Source organism: Sparus aurata, chromosome 22, assembly GCF_900880675.1.
Source record: "Sparus aurata chromosome 22, fSpaAur1.1, whole genome shotgun sequence".
Classification (NCBI taxonomy): Eukaryota; Metazoa; Chordata; class Actinopteri; order Spariformes; family Sparidae; genus Sparus; species Sparus aurata.
The window spans coordinates 31,410,719-31,425,404 of NC_044208.1; the positions used below are offsets into that span (position 1 = coordinate 31,410,719).

General features: G+C 49.3%; 1 pseudogene; it reads right to left on the minus strand.

The window, feature by feature from the left end:
• Positions 1 to 80: 80 nt before the first annotated feature.
• Positions 81 to 14,682, minus strand: LOC115573871 (centrosomal protein of 170 kDa protein B-like; annotated as a pseudogene).
• Positions 14,683 to 14,686: the final 4 nt, after the last annotated feature.

The window sequence follows — 14,686 nt, forward strand, 5'->3', positions numbered from 1 at the left end:
AGACGAAAACATGGACGACCTGATACGCTGCAGGAAACAGTGTGAAACCACTTTGAATCAAAAGTCGCTGGACGTCAGAGTGCATGAAATCAGTTTATTACAAATGACATGGTGATACAAAGAAATCCAGCTGATGAACACGTGAGCGTCCAGACGAGCGTCCGTCGTCTGGACGTAATAAATAAAGTTGAACTTCGTAGAAACGCGCGGTCGCCTGCTGACCGTCACGTGATCGATGCATAAAAAAGGTTTGAACAGGAAACAGTTTGAACATGAACGCTGCCCTCTGCTCGGCCACATGCACTAAACAAAGAGCCCGATGACCAGTCACCTGGAGCAGCAGCAATTACATCATCACAGCAACGGCCAATCAGGTTTGAGTTGTGGGCAGGTGGTGAATCGATACATTCTCATTGGCTGCAGCACGAAAACACCATGACTTTCAAAATAAAACTCCACCTGTGTCCACCAGGTGTCTGTCAAATGAAAAAGTGCACATTTGGTGAACTAGCCTCAAACCTGCCTCAAGCTACAGGAAACATGCACCTTTCAAAATAAAAGTCATAATATCCTGTTTGTCCAGCCAGACAACAGAGAAACGCTCTGATTGGCTGTCATCTCCAGAGTCACATGTTTCAGGTATGAGAGTCCAGAGTCTACCTGTCGACCAAAAATAGCTTCACAGGCTGCTAAGCTAACATTAGCTTCACAGGCTGCTAAGCTAGGCTAAAGCTTGATTGGACGAGTTAAAGTCGAGTTCATTTCCACCAGCTGGTTTGCTAAATATTGAGCTACCTGCTAGCTAAGCTTCTGAAACATAAACTGACATAGATCATCTGTCCAGAGACAGACCCACCACTCTGCCACAGAACCAGGTCTTACCTTCAACATCTGTGGACACGACTGAAAAGTCCAAACGTCTTCGTCAGAGACCAGCTGTTCACTGAACAGACACAGGTGTTCTCTTCTCTGTCGTGATGGAGCTAAGCTAACAGTTCCCCCTGCTTCCAGTCTTTGTGCTCAGCTAGGCTAACATGCTAACAACCTGACATCCTGTCTCTGTTCACACTGAAGACCCTGAATCTGAAACATGCGACACTGAAAATGACAGCTGACTGTCCGACTTACATCTGTACACACCTGTACTGCACAGCGCCGCCCCGGCTGCTCCAACACATGAAGAAGAAAAACAACAAGCTCAGCGACAACAGCAACACACACACACACACACACACACACACACACACACACACACACACAGGGACTTCCTGTCAGCTGTGATGGAGGCGATGAGACTTTTATAGAGACTTTACAGGAAATCTAAAGGGCAAAAAACAAAAGTTCATAAATGACTAAATCATCTGAACTCAGCGTCGTTTCATGAGCTTCTTTCAACCACGTCTCTCTGTTTTCCTCAGCAGGAGACGGCTCACCTGGCTCTTCAGGTGTGAATGAGCTGTGAGGCAGGTGAAGCCGCTGTACAGTCTGTTCCCCCGCTCTGACAGGAAACACTTCCTCAGCCTGTGATATGATCTGGTTTCAGGAGGAACATGTGAATTCTGTTCTTTTACAGGAAGTTCAGAGGCTCATTAAGAGTTAACAGCTTCACTGCTGCCTCAGAACAAAGAGAGTGGAGACGATCGGACCGACAGAGAGGAGGAAGCAGGATGAACTCAGCAGTCCACCTAAAGTTCATCACTGTGTCTCTCCAGAACCAACGACTGCTTTAAAACAGTCGGATCTTCACCGACTGCGAGCAGAGACAGAAACAACAACGACCTGATGCCTCGTAGTTTCAGGACGTCCAGGACAAAATAAATCTTCATGAGGTTAATCTGAGATGTTGAGTCACAAATACAAGAAGATGTCTCCACCTTTCTTTAGAGAACGAAGAAGTCGATTCTCAGGACATTAACCGACGTCAAGCTCCGATTCTGCACGTCCGAATGTGGACCGGACGTCCTGGTCCGATCAGAGATGTGTCGGACTGTCGGTGTGTTGGGTTCATTCATTATGAATCAGAGAGACGATGTGTTCAAGGACCAGCAGGACGTCTCACGTTCCATCAGACATTTAAACTCTGACATTCAGCACTCACAACATTCAACTTGTTCACAGTAATCGCACAATCACAGCGAGATGGCAACAGAACATTCAGTAAAATATAACATCACATCTGTTTTACTTTGACGGCTTCAGACGGCTTCTTCCTGTCTGTAAGGCCGGAGCATGGCAGCAGCACAGGACCTTCTGACGGGACGACTTCCTCTTCATAAATACAGACAGAAACACGATCTATCATCTGTTCAAACGCAACAACAGATTATCAAAGCACAAAGTTGATGGATAAACATCATCTACTGCGGCGCGAGCAGCTGCTTCGACTACATTTTGTTCAGCTTGTGCGATGTAGAAGCAGCTCTACATGTTTATATTGTTTCACTCAGAATGCATTTGTTCTCACCGACTGAATCACTGGGTACAAATGACACGTTTGTTTGGGCAGTTTGAGTGTATCCACACCGCCGGCAGACAAACAACCTCACGGTTCAGATCAGCGGCTGAATGTTTCTGCAGCTCGTCTCGTCTCTACAGGAGCAGAATCTCTGAACCATGCGAGGTGTAGAAGTGATAGAATACTTCTGCGTCTCCTTCCTTTTACAGGAGATTCACCACAAAGTTCCTGGTGGCAGGAGAACCAAACCACAGCTGAGTCCCGACCCCTCATTAGCAGTGTGAAGCCTGAGGACTCGTCTGACTGCAGATGTTGAAGGAAAACTGAGGAGCGTTTCATAGCAAATCAACACTGAGGAGAAGTTACTGACTGATGGAGGATTTAACGCCCGCAGAACAAGGACCGGGTCCAGGAGGAGGTCCTGGTGGTCTTGGTCGGGGCAAGATCACTGCAACTCAAAGACTCAATTCATGATGGTTTTTAAACTACTCTCAGTCTGGCCCCTCGGCTCAGGCCTGGAAAACCTTGGGACCTCCTGCTCAGTCTGCAGCCAGTGTGACTTGCTAGCTGTCAAGGTAACGGTTAGCTCGCTAGCTGCAGTCGGCTGAAACAGGGAAACAGCATTATGTGACTGCTGAGCAATGAACTGAGGGACAGTGAGGACCAGAGAGTCCTGTGAATGAAGACCAATCTAGTCTTTGTCTCTGGGACTCTTTAGAATCGACTCCGCTGAACCACCAATAACTCACTCAGCTGTGTCAGACAGAAGTTCTGCTGGACAAACCTGGTTCTGTTCAGTCTATTGACACAGTGGAGTGGACCTCAGTGCGGAGGGACGTCTCCTGACAGCTGCTCAGCTGATCTAACAACATTTCTGCAGGAGAAGCACGTCTGGGCGCTACAACCCGTAATCATCAGGCTCTCTGATCATCGGCTGCAGGTGATGTGGATACACAGATACTACCCAGAGGTGCTACGGTGGCCTGTTCAGGCCATGTAGTGGGCCCCGTCGGGTCCACGAGGTGGTCTTTTGGTGCTTTCATTGGCGTTGGAGGTCGGGGGGGGCGCCGCGGGGTTTGGTGGCGGGTTTCTTCTCCCTCGAGGACGGTCGAGTCTGACCGACAGACGACGTCCCCACGGCGGCAGGCTGGACGCTCCCGCCGGGCTCCACGATGGTGTTTATAACTACGGCAACAAGAAGAAGACAGTCATGACCCCGACAGGCCGAACTAGACCCGGTCCTGGATCTGATCATCAGTTATGGACCAGCGCTGACAACAGTTACATGAACAGGAAGATCAGGTTAAAACATCTCAAGGACAAGTCCAGGTCACGTGTAGCTGAGCGTAGCACAGAGACGCGAAACTGTTACGTTACTGTTTAATCCGACTGAGGAAATAAAGTTTTAAATACCTTCAAGCTGCCTCTGGACTCTTCTCAGCTCTTTCAGAATGGAGGTAATTTCCTGTAACATGAGACAGAACACAGGAGAACGTTCCAGCTGTGTTCTCATCAGACCCGCAGCGTTATCGAGAATAATGTCACAGTTTGAACCTTGTTGGAGGTTTTCAGGATGGGGACTTCGTTCTCAGCGTTGATCTTGGCTTCTATCTCCTCCCAGACCTCGGCCTTGTTCTGGAACAGAACCCTGAGAACCGACACACTGCAGAGTTAGAACCAGCAGCAGGTGACTTCACCTGCCCACAAAACTGAACTGATTCAAAAAGAATCACTGAAGCTTCAGTGGACCCTGCCACAGACCTGGACCCCCACAAGAACTGGACTTTACTATGAAATCTGAGCACTTTATCTTTCATGACCCTGCAGGTCCAGACTGACGAGATACAGTCCTGATATTCTGCACACAGGAAGTGTGTGATAGGCTCGTCAACGTCAACCCGTCACAGTAAAAGTCACCAACAGCTTCCTCACTTCATTTTCTCTGCCAGCTGCTCCGTGTTCTCCCGGATGGCCTGAGACAGCTGAGACACTGGATTCAGCATCAGATTGTCCAGAATCACCTGAAAGAGCCGAGTGGAGACAAAGAAGAAGTCAGAGCAGAGAGTCTGAGACGGACTTCAGTCTGACATGATCAGCAGCTAACATCCTGATTTCCCAGCACACCAAAACTAACTGCAGCTGCTGCAGTGTTGAGTGGAGGATATGTTCACGCTGCAGCCTGACTCGTGTTCCTGCTCCCTCACAGTGGGGCTGTACTGTCTGAAATAAGGTGTGCGGTTCCACCCACTGAACAGAATACAGGTTTTATTCATCATTAAATATCCCACAGTTTAATCCTGAAGCTCTTCATGTGTTAAAAACAGTTAGCGGTTGCTAATGAGTGTCTGAATGAGACTACAGAGGCTGTCGGGGACATTAAACGTCCTCACAGCGACTCACTAGAGTTCCTACGGACGTCAACACTCAGCTGGTCCTAACTCATGTTCTACAGAACGTCACATGAATCTATTAATTCAGTTGTGTCATGAATATTTATAGTGATGAACTCGTAGTTCTGGCGAGATCGACTGGATCGTTGAAATGTCAAAGTAATAAAATCAAACTTTGACCGTTTACAGTCAAATTCTTTCAGTTGTTTCTGGCTGAGACTGAAGTTTAACTTTGGGTTTGTGAATGTTTCTGAACTAATCATCATGACGACGTTGACCAGTAAGACAACACACTGAGCTGCAGTGTGAACGTAGCCTCAGGGGGTTTAGACAGTGACCTCTTCGCGGTTCCACGGACGGCGTTGCTTTGAACCGGGCTCCGGCTCATTCATGTTTGCGTCCAGGTCCGAGACGGCTGCAGAACCTGGTGGAACCTTCTGGTAGTTTAAACTGGCCTCAGGGATATGTTGGACCAGCTGGAAAGAGAGTAGAGGATCCAACCACTGAGAACGTGTCATCAAACCAGCGAGCAGCGGGCCGCTGACGGCGCCGCTCCGTCAACGCATGCACCAAGTCAACATGCAGCTGCGATGGTGGAGGGCAACAGTGTATGCAGTGAATTTTAGTACTGCTGGGATACAGCGTGTTAACAGGGAGGGTGCACACGGACCCGACGGGTCCAGCTACAGCGCCATGAACTGTCCAAAACCAGTACAGCCAGTTCATTCATGGTGCGAGTGGAAGATTATCAACGGCAGAACTAGTGAGCAACACAAAACATGAGCAGGAAGAGGAATGAAGATAAAGCCGGGTCGGATTCTACAGAACCGTTTTAGTTCAGCACAGAGCTGATCAAATACAGGATGTTGGACCATCCACACATAAATACTGCTTTCTGATTGGCTGACAGGTAGAACCATCCGGTCTTATTATTGTCTGGTACTGTCAATCAGGGTTCAGCAGAACAGAGTCTGGGTGGAGTCAGTACAGCTGTTCAGTCGGGGAGAGGTGGGTCAACAGGATGGAGGTGGTTCTGGAGAGAGAAAGTCGACTGTCTCATTCACAAGTCGACACCAACAGACGCATCCAGAACCTTCTCCTGCACCTGTCAGCTGGGTTTGATAAGGAAGAGTCCAGTTCTCCTCAGAATTCAAAAATCAATGATTTTTCAGTTTTCATCATCAAATCAGATCAGCTGTTTGTTCTCCAGCCCAACAGAGAGGAGAGACGACAGGTGGCTCACCTGAACCTGACGGCAGCCCACAGGTGGGTTATTTTCCCCTCCAGAGATCTTTTATTGATTTGTTAAAATCTATAAAAGATCTCTGGACAGATCAGAGAAGCTGAACTGAATAAACTCAATTTGTCTCTTCTGCAGTTTCCTGTTGAATCACTGACGGTTGAATATCATCTGAGCTGTTGATCTGTTACCTGTCTGACTGAACACCTGTCTGTCTGTGACCCTGCAGACTGAACACCTGTCCGTCTGTGACCCTGCAGACTGAACACCTGTCCGTCTGTGACCCTGCAGACTGAACACCTGTCCGTCTGTGACCCTGCAGACTGAACACCTGTCCGTCTGTGACCCTGCAGACTGAACACCTGTCCGTCTGTGACCCTGCAGACTGAACACCTGTCCGTCTGTGACCCTGCAGACTGAACACCTGTCTGTCTGTGACCCTGCCCTGCAGACTGAACACCTGTCCGTCTGTGACCCTGCAGACTGAACACCTGTCTGTCTGTGACCCTGCAGACTGAACACCTGTCCGTCTGTGACCCTGCAGACTGAACACCTGTCCGTCTGTGACCCTGCAGACTGAACACCTGTCCGGATTTGTTTTGTGGCGACTCGTAGTTTTGTCGTTAATAACCTTTGATATCGGACCTCTCGATCAGACAGATCACCAAAATAAAAAATGTGCTTGAGAACAATCCAACACTGGTGAGAGGGAGGTGTTAGGATCAGTGATGGAGGGGCAGGAAGGTGGAGGAGGGGAACCAATCACAGGGCAGGAGGAGTGATGAGTCGGAGAGACACCTGAGATGGTCGAGCTCCACGTAAGTATGGATAAGATGGCGCCTGTGCAGCAGAACAGAGAGATGAGTCATGAGAATCAGCATGATGAAGCGCCTGTCAATCAACATGAAACCTGAAACCCAACAGGACGGGTTCTGGTTCTGGTCCTGGAACACATTGGTGTTTCAAACTGAGCATCATCATGGAGACAGACTTCAACAGAGGATCTGGTTTATTAACCAACTGGGAACACACAGACAGTCTCAGACTGACACGCTGTGAAACACGGAGGGATTCAAACCCTCAACCCTCCGCAGCACCTGTCTGTGTCACAGCTCTCACTGTCTGTAATCACCTGTGTTATAAATCTGTGTGTTCCCAGTTTTAACAGCTGTGTGTGTGTGTGTGTGTGTGTGTGTGTGTGTGTGTGTGTGTGCCCACCTCCTCCCTGGCAGAGATGGTGGAGGCCGGCGTGTTGGGCAGCGAGCTGGGGGAGGTGGTGGCGCCCATGCCCGAGCTCGGGGAGTCTCCGTCCCCGGCAACATCGTGGATCTCCTTCGCCAAGATGGCGAGATCTTTGGCGAGGTCCTGACTGAGCCTGGAAACAAACAGCAGGTGGACATGAAGGTTTGACACTGTGAGAAACAACAAGCACTGATCTGAGTTCTGATCTGAAAAAACTGGAGATTTCATTGGTCTTATACTTGGCGATCTCGGCGCTGTGCGTGGACCAGTTCTGGTAGGGGTCGACCTCATTCTGGTCCTCGTCCTCCTCCGTCTCCAGGGAAACAGACTTGGATCTGGCAGCAGCTGTGCGGTGGCCACGTGGCGTCTGGGCGGAGGCGGAGGGATGAGAGGATCGCTTGGCTTTGGAGGTCCCGGTGGTCATCTCGTAATCTTCCTCCGAGGATGAAGAGAAGTCGGAGCCCTTCTGTCTGCGACGCGAAGCTGCAGATATGTTCATTTGGAATCATTGTGACGGAAAAATAAAAACTGCAATACAACAAACAATCAGACATTTGGGTCTAAAAAGTCCCAGAGAGCACTGCTACCAGAAACAACCAATCAGAGAGCCGCTCCAGGCATCCCCATAGAAACGGCTGCTGAGGCTCGTGACTGGCCACGTTTCAGGATGTGGATGTGTTTCCATGGTAACAGCAGCAGACTCACAGAGACCTGATCTGCAGTGAACAGACTGAACACGGAAACAGAACCTGGTCTAAATCAATCTCATGTTGTGTTGAACACTTGTTATCAGCAATAGTGTGAAACCTGCCGTTTGCGATAACTGGCTCAGCTTAATACAGAGAAATTTCCCACAAAGCAACTTTACATGACCAAACAACAGTAACGTAGTAACTGTAACTGTCTTTGACAGCTTATATGAGGAAAAAAATACCACAGCTGTACGTGGAGAAGCGTCTGTCCTCCTGTCTGTCCTCCTGTCTGTCCTCCTGTCTGTCCTCCTGTCCTACCAACTCTTCGTCAAATTTTTGCCCGAAAAACAGCGTCTGTCACCAGCAAAAAAACTTTTTGTAATGAAGATAAATCATCAGTCCTCTGGACCGAGACTTCGGTGAACTTTCCCCCTGAAAACAGCCTCCGTCCCCGCAAGTGAGTCAGATAGTGACCTGTTTACTGATGGCGATTATGTAATTATGTAATTAAGTGTGGAAAACGTAACTTTGTCACTTTCCAGGATGTTTGGTGGGTCAGGATCTCAATCACTACACATTATAACAGCATCTATATGATTATAAACTGTCAACAGGTTTAGATTGACAGGAGGACACCTGGGAAACACCTTGAAAACACACTGACGTCATCACCATGACGTGTACCGCCACCGTCGGAGAATTGGCGAACCAACGCTGCAGAGATGATGCAGCGTCGCTGTGTAAAAACGGCTACTGAGGAAAGACCCTGTATGAGAATTTAAGTCTACATTTTAAACACGGATTTATCCAGGACTCACCTGTGCTCGGGTACTTGGCTCCACTGGACCGGGTGCGGGTCAGTGGCTGCTTACCCATGGTTCCACCCCCTTTGCTCACTGCCTGGCGGGCGTCACCCACAGATGTCTTCCTGGTGGCGGCAGACTCAGAGTTCCTGTTTGAGATTCCCGAGCGGCCAGTGGAGGACGTTTCGTTATCGCTGGGAGCTGTGAAGGAGCCAGTTCTCTTCCTCGGCATCGCTAAGATGTCCAGCCTGGACAGCTTCTTCCCCTCTGCGGACACTTTGGTTGGAGCAATGATGTGGTCTGAATTCTGGGAGCCCCGATCAGTCTCAGCACCTTCATTATCTGAGGCCTCGCCCAGACGTGCTCGACGAAGCATTGATGCCCGAGTTGGTCGTGGTGCTGAGAGGCTGTTGGACCTTGTCAGAACCTGCTGCGCTGATGTCTTTGGTGTCTTTCCGTTGTCTTCTTTCTGAAGAGGGGCGATGAGTTTCTTGCTACGGCTGGACGGACGAGAGATTTCATGGTCAGATGATGTTGTTTCAGTCCAGTGAGGACCAGAACCCTGCTGACCCTCTGACAGATCCAGGGATCCACGGTTGCCTGCACTGCGGCGCATCTGGAAGCGCTTTGCTGCTTCTGCCTTGCTTGACGAATCTGATGTCACTTGGTTTCTGCGCTTTTCAGAAAGCCGCTCGCGGGCAGTGGTTTGCCGTCCCTTCTCTTGGATGGATGGGCTAGAGGAGGACTTCTCCTTCTGTAGGCTGCTGATGGCGGGACGCTTTTTAGAGGCAGAGCTGACTGGAATGTTTTTGCTGCTTACCTGGCTCACGGTGCTCGCTGTGTCCACGTCCGATTCACCAGAGAAGGAGTCATCCATGTGGGTGGAGGAGCCTCCTTTCTTTGAACTACGACCGGAGCCAGACGAGGGGAACTTGATGTCCAGAGAGGACAAAGCTCCCTCTCCCTCCTGGAGGAAGGACTGCGTCTCCTGGAAGTTCTCCCTCCTCTGCTCCAGGTCTCTAATGGACGGGTGGCTAGAGATGTGGGGAAGCTTCTTCATCTGGACAGTGTCGCTGGGGCGGTCTTTGGTGAAGCTCTCCTGCCGGACGATGGCTGACATGCAGCTGTCTTTAGTGGGGACAGAGTCTTTGTCCTGTGTTTGGAGGTTTGGAGCAGAGCTGTTCGGTTTAACACCTGTTCTGCGGGGTTCATGTCCACTCAGGTGTCGGATCAGGACTGTGGTTGGAGGAGTTTTAGCTGGGGGGTCTCTTGTCCTTTCAGACTGTAACGGGCTGCGGGCTGGGTCTGGTTTGCCTGGACTGTCTTCAGAACCAATGTAGAAAGAGGTGGATTTAGCGGAGGGAGACACTTTCTCTGGACCCTTGAACTGAGGACCAGTGCCCCCTGTAGACACAGATCCAGTTCTGGCCTGATTCTTCTTTGTTTTCTCCAGAACAGGTCCATCATCTGAGCGGCTAGCATCACTGAGACTGTCTGGATCCACATCATCCTGAACAGACAAGCACTGGCTGGAGTCCTGTGGGCGGGGATGAGTGGAAACTCTGTCTAGAGGCTCCTGGTAAGGTTCATGGCGTATCAGGATACTCGGGGGAAGACTATCCAGCCTTTCTGGAGGCACCTGGGGCAGCAACCTTCTTGTCCTGGAGCTGTGGCTGGACTCTGACTCAGAGTTATCGTAGCTGTAGTTTCCCATCGACCGGCTCATTAAGTGCAAATCTACGAAAACAATTAAACAAGCTCAAGATTTCATACAAATGTACATTACTTCACTTGTATTCTATCCTCTAAAACAGATGTTTTAAGATTCAGTCCTCAACAATATGCTGCAAAATTTACTCCTCAAAACACGAGATAATTTTCCATGTTTTAATATTTCCAAACCTTTTTCAGAGTCAATATCAGACTGTGGTGAGGAGAGACAGCTTTTCTGAAATACCTTTTATAGCGGACGTTAGTCTCCTGATATGACCGGAGTGTTTCATCTCTTTCAGGAAACATGTTAATGTAGAACAACTGAAATCAGAATGTGTTGGATTTAACCAGTCTGTATCAGGTGGTCTGATCCCACTGAAAAAGGTTTTAATCTCAGGTGTAAATACCCAGCATGTTTAATAAAAAGCTGACTGCCAACAATAGAAAATAACAGAATACAAAGACAGATCGTAATGTTACCTTCCAGACATTCCCCTTGAGGTGGCGTGGAAACCGGGCTCAGCATAGCTGTCTGCCAGACTGGCCCAACGGGAAACCCATTTGGGTCCTTCCAGACCTGCTGCATGGGCAGGTGGAACCTGGACAACAAAACAACAAAATGGACAACATTAGAACAACAGCAGAAGTGTGGGACCATATGTAAGATGTAACAGCAGAAACTCGGGGAGTAACGACATCAGTCTGCATGCACTGGGATCAGAACATGCTACAGGTGTTTTCACCTGTTCTGGTTAAGTTCTCGGGTGGTTTTACCTGTATAGGGCCTGTTGGGGGGCCGCTGATAGCAGCTGGGATAAAGCCATGCAACGGGTCCACTGTGCTACCATCGCTAGGCAGGTTAGCTTGCTCATCCTTGCCATCATTTATCACAGGTCTATACACTCCTGTGTTCACACCACTGTACTCTGGAGAGTCGAGGACTCCGAACACCTGTCGGAGCACAGGGCATGCATGAGGAGGGGGGCATGATCAGGGCAACAAGAAGGAGCAAGAAGGACAAGAGGTTTCATGCATCCCGGGAGGGATTAAACACACTGTATCTCAATTCCGGGCCGCATCCTGTGACAGTTGAAGAAGGCTTTCCTTTCCTGTGCTGTGAAGGAACCAACCTACCATATCTCAAGATTCATTGTGTGCTGGTAGTGGTTGGATTACTTTTTCAAAAGAAAAATATGGTGGACATATGGAGTGAAAACAGCAGCTGAATACAATGTTAAATGTGAGTAAGAGGTTTGAAATCACTTGAATACCTAACAATACAATTAATAACAATAACATGGGATCCCAATACTGTCAATGTTGCTAGGCGACAGGAGTAAGGCTTTGTGACGGTAAGGTCCCTGTACATCAGACTGTCGCATTCATTAGAGCTTTGTTTAGCCTTCATGGCATCCTTCAAAGGACGTGGCCCCCTAATTGAGACACAGCTCCTATTTATTTAAACGCATCTCACATGAAAATAGTTCTGTCGAACATTCAAACTGAAAAACACGGTAACTGTGTCACCGAGAAAGTACATTTTTCAGTGAGTCTTACAAAAAGTTAAGATTCTCTCTGCCCACCATTGATCTGAACTCTAAAGGGATTTCTTCATATGAGAAACGCTGCGTCACAGAACAATCTGTGCTCACCACCACTCAGGGTCATACTTTACTGTGAGTTCACCTGGTCGATCATGTTGCGAGCCTCCTCCACCTCTTTGTCCTGCGACTCCGTCTCGATGGTGTAGGTCCCGGCATCACTCAGGCTGTCGTCCTCCTCATTCTTCATCACCCTTTGGGAACATTTGGGGTCCGCAGCACGGATGCTAAGGGGCATCATTGGGGACATGGCAGGCCCAGAGGAGTGGACTGGAGAGGCGCTCTGGCCTACTGCACTGGTGGGGATTGAGGACTTTGAGACTGCTGGATGCTGTAAGGGGGAGGAGGGGTAGGAGATTGAGGAAGGTGCAGCAGGTTCTTGGGGGGAGGGATTTGTGCATGAGGAGGCGACACCATCACAGGCGGTGCAGACATCGGGGGAGGGGATGTCTTGTCCCTCATTGGGGGGGAATCCTGTTGACTAGAATCCTTTAGGAACTCAGCAGCGAACTCCTGGGCGAGCTTTGACTTCTTCCCAACGCTGCCGAAGGGTCTGATAATGATACCCGAGGAGGAGCGGGAGGACGAGGCCGAGGAGGCTGCCTCCCCCTCTGTCTTCTCCCTCTTCAGAGAGCTTGACCTCTGTGGGCCGCCGTGGCCCTGACCCTTTAGAGGAACTGTCACCTGCTGGTGGGAGGGATGTGGCCATGCACGGACGCAGGCCTCTCGCCGCCTTTCCGGCGCTCCAGCTTGGCCCTCAGGGTGGAGTATGAGTCAGTGTGGGCGGGGTTGTGCGTGAAGGACTGCGAGCGCTTTTTGCGCGGGTTTGTCATCAAAGAACTCGATGATAAGGCCTTCTGGGTGAGGTGCTCAGGTTGGCCCTGCTTGGGCGTTTCTGTGGTGGGGGACTGAGTGTGAGGAGGACTCTGGGACAGGGGCTGCTCTGGGGCCACAGGTGAGGGTGGAGCTGGTCTGGGTGGAGAGTGCTGCAGAGGCTGCTGGAGCGTCTGTGTCACAGCAGGCTGACAGTGGACAGACTGAGCTGAAACCTCTGACTGCTCTGATGGATGGAGTGGTGAGACTGGACAGAGTGGTGGGATTTACTCCTCCGTCCTTTGAGAACTGGATCCTCTGAGTCACTCTGGGTTCCGTCCTCATGATGGTGACCTGACAACAACAACAACAACAAACCTCTGTTAGACTCATCAGATAAGTCCCTGAGAAGTAAAGTGTTGTTAATCAACAGTCAGACTGAAGCTCTGACCAGATTTCAGCTCTCGCAAGCAGTCAACATAATCATTTATAAGTTCAAAAGAATGAACATTAAACACATGGACCTGTTGGACCATACTCAACCGGGGTTTGGTCGTCATCCATTAGCGCCTGCGCTCACGTTCACTAACAAACAAGATCAAAGCTGAAGCTGACTGAACATAAAATGCATCAGTCACCAATAAAACACGCTGCACAGCCACAGTGGTGCAACCTTAACAAAACCATGGATAACACCGACATCCTACGGAGAACATCATCAGCAGGATCTGATCTGAAGTTTGCACATTTATCACCAGTTAAATGTTGTGAAAGATTTTTTCTAAACCTAACCAAGTATGTTGAACTAAACAGTTTGTTCTCAGTGAGAAATGAACCCCAGCCTCCTGGATGAAGCTCCTGAACTAAACCCATTCAGCCACGACAGCTCACTCCGGATGTGAACTTGCATTGAGGGTCCTGGAGCAACATTAAATATGATGCTGTAGGAACAAAACCAACAAGGTGATATCAGATAGACCAACAGTGTAAAGTCCAGCTAGCACCCCGAGAGGCTGCACTGTTCATTACAAGTCTCACCAGAGGTGGAGCTCAACATGTACAGTTTGTCCTGAGGGTGGTGCTCGAGGAAGGGTCCCGGAAATCTGACCAGAAGGTTTAGATATTTTTTAAGGACAGGTGGATTGTAGGTAAACAAAACCAATCATGCATGATCACAGTAACTGAAATTGATATCTGGTCAGGAGGGTTTAAAATGTCACTAAGAACCAAAGATTCGGACCGACACCATCATTATTGACACTATTAAGCAACACTGTGTAGAGATCACACTACAGGGAGATTATTATGTGGATTATCTCTCAGCAGTTGGTTTGAAGTCTCTACTAAACCAGCAGCTGCCTGAAAGGAAGGAAATCAATGTAATCGATCAATCAGTAAACTGGATGTATGTTGAGTAACAGTCAGACATGAAAGCAGCGGTCTGATGCTCTGGTGGCCTCTGACCTTTCAGGGTCTTGATGTTAATGGCGAGGTCGCTCTTTGTGCTGTAAAACATCTTCACATGTTGGACGTCTTCTCATCATGCTAACATCACTGTGCACCAGCCAATCAGCCACCTTGCTCTCTGCTGACATCACCTCAGCGGGCGTGGCTGTGATGGAGGCCTTGGTGGGCGGAGCCTGCTGCTTCCTCTGGCGGGGTGAGAATTTGGTGACGTGGTCTTTGATCTTGATCTTTCCGGGCATGCAGTCATCGAACTCGATGGTGAAGGAGGCG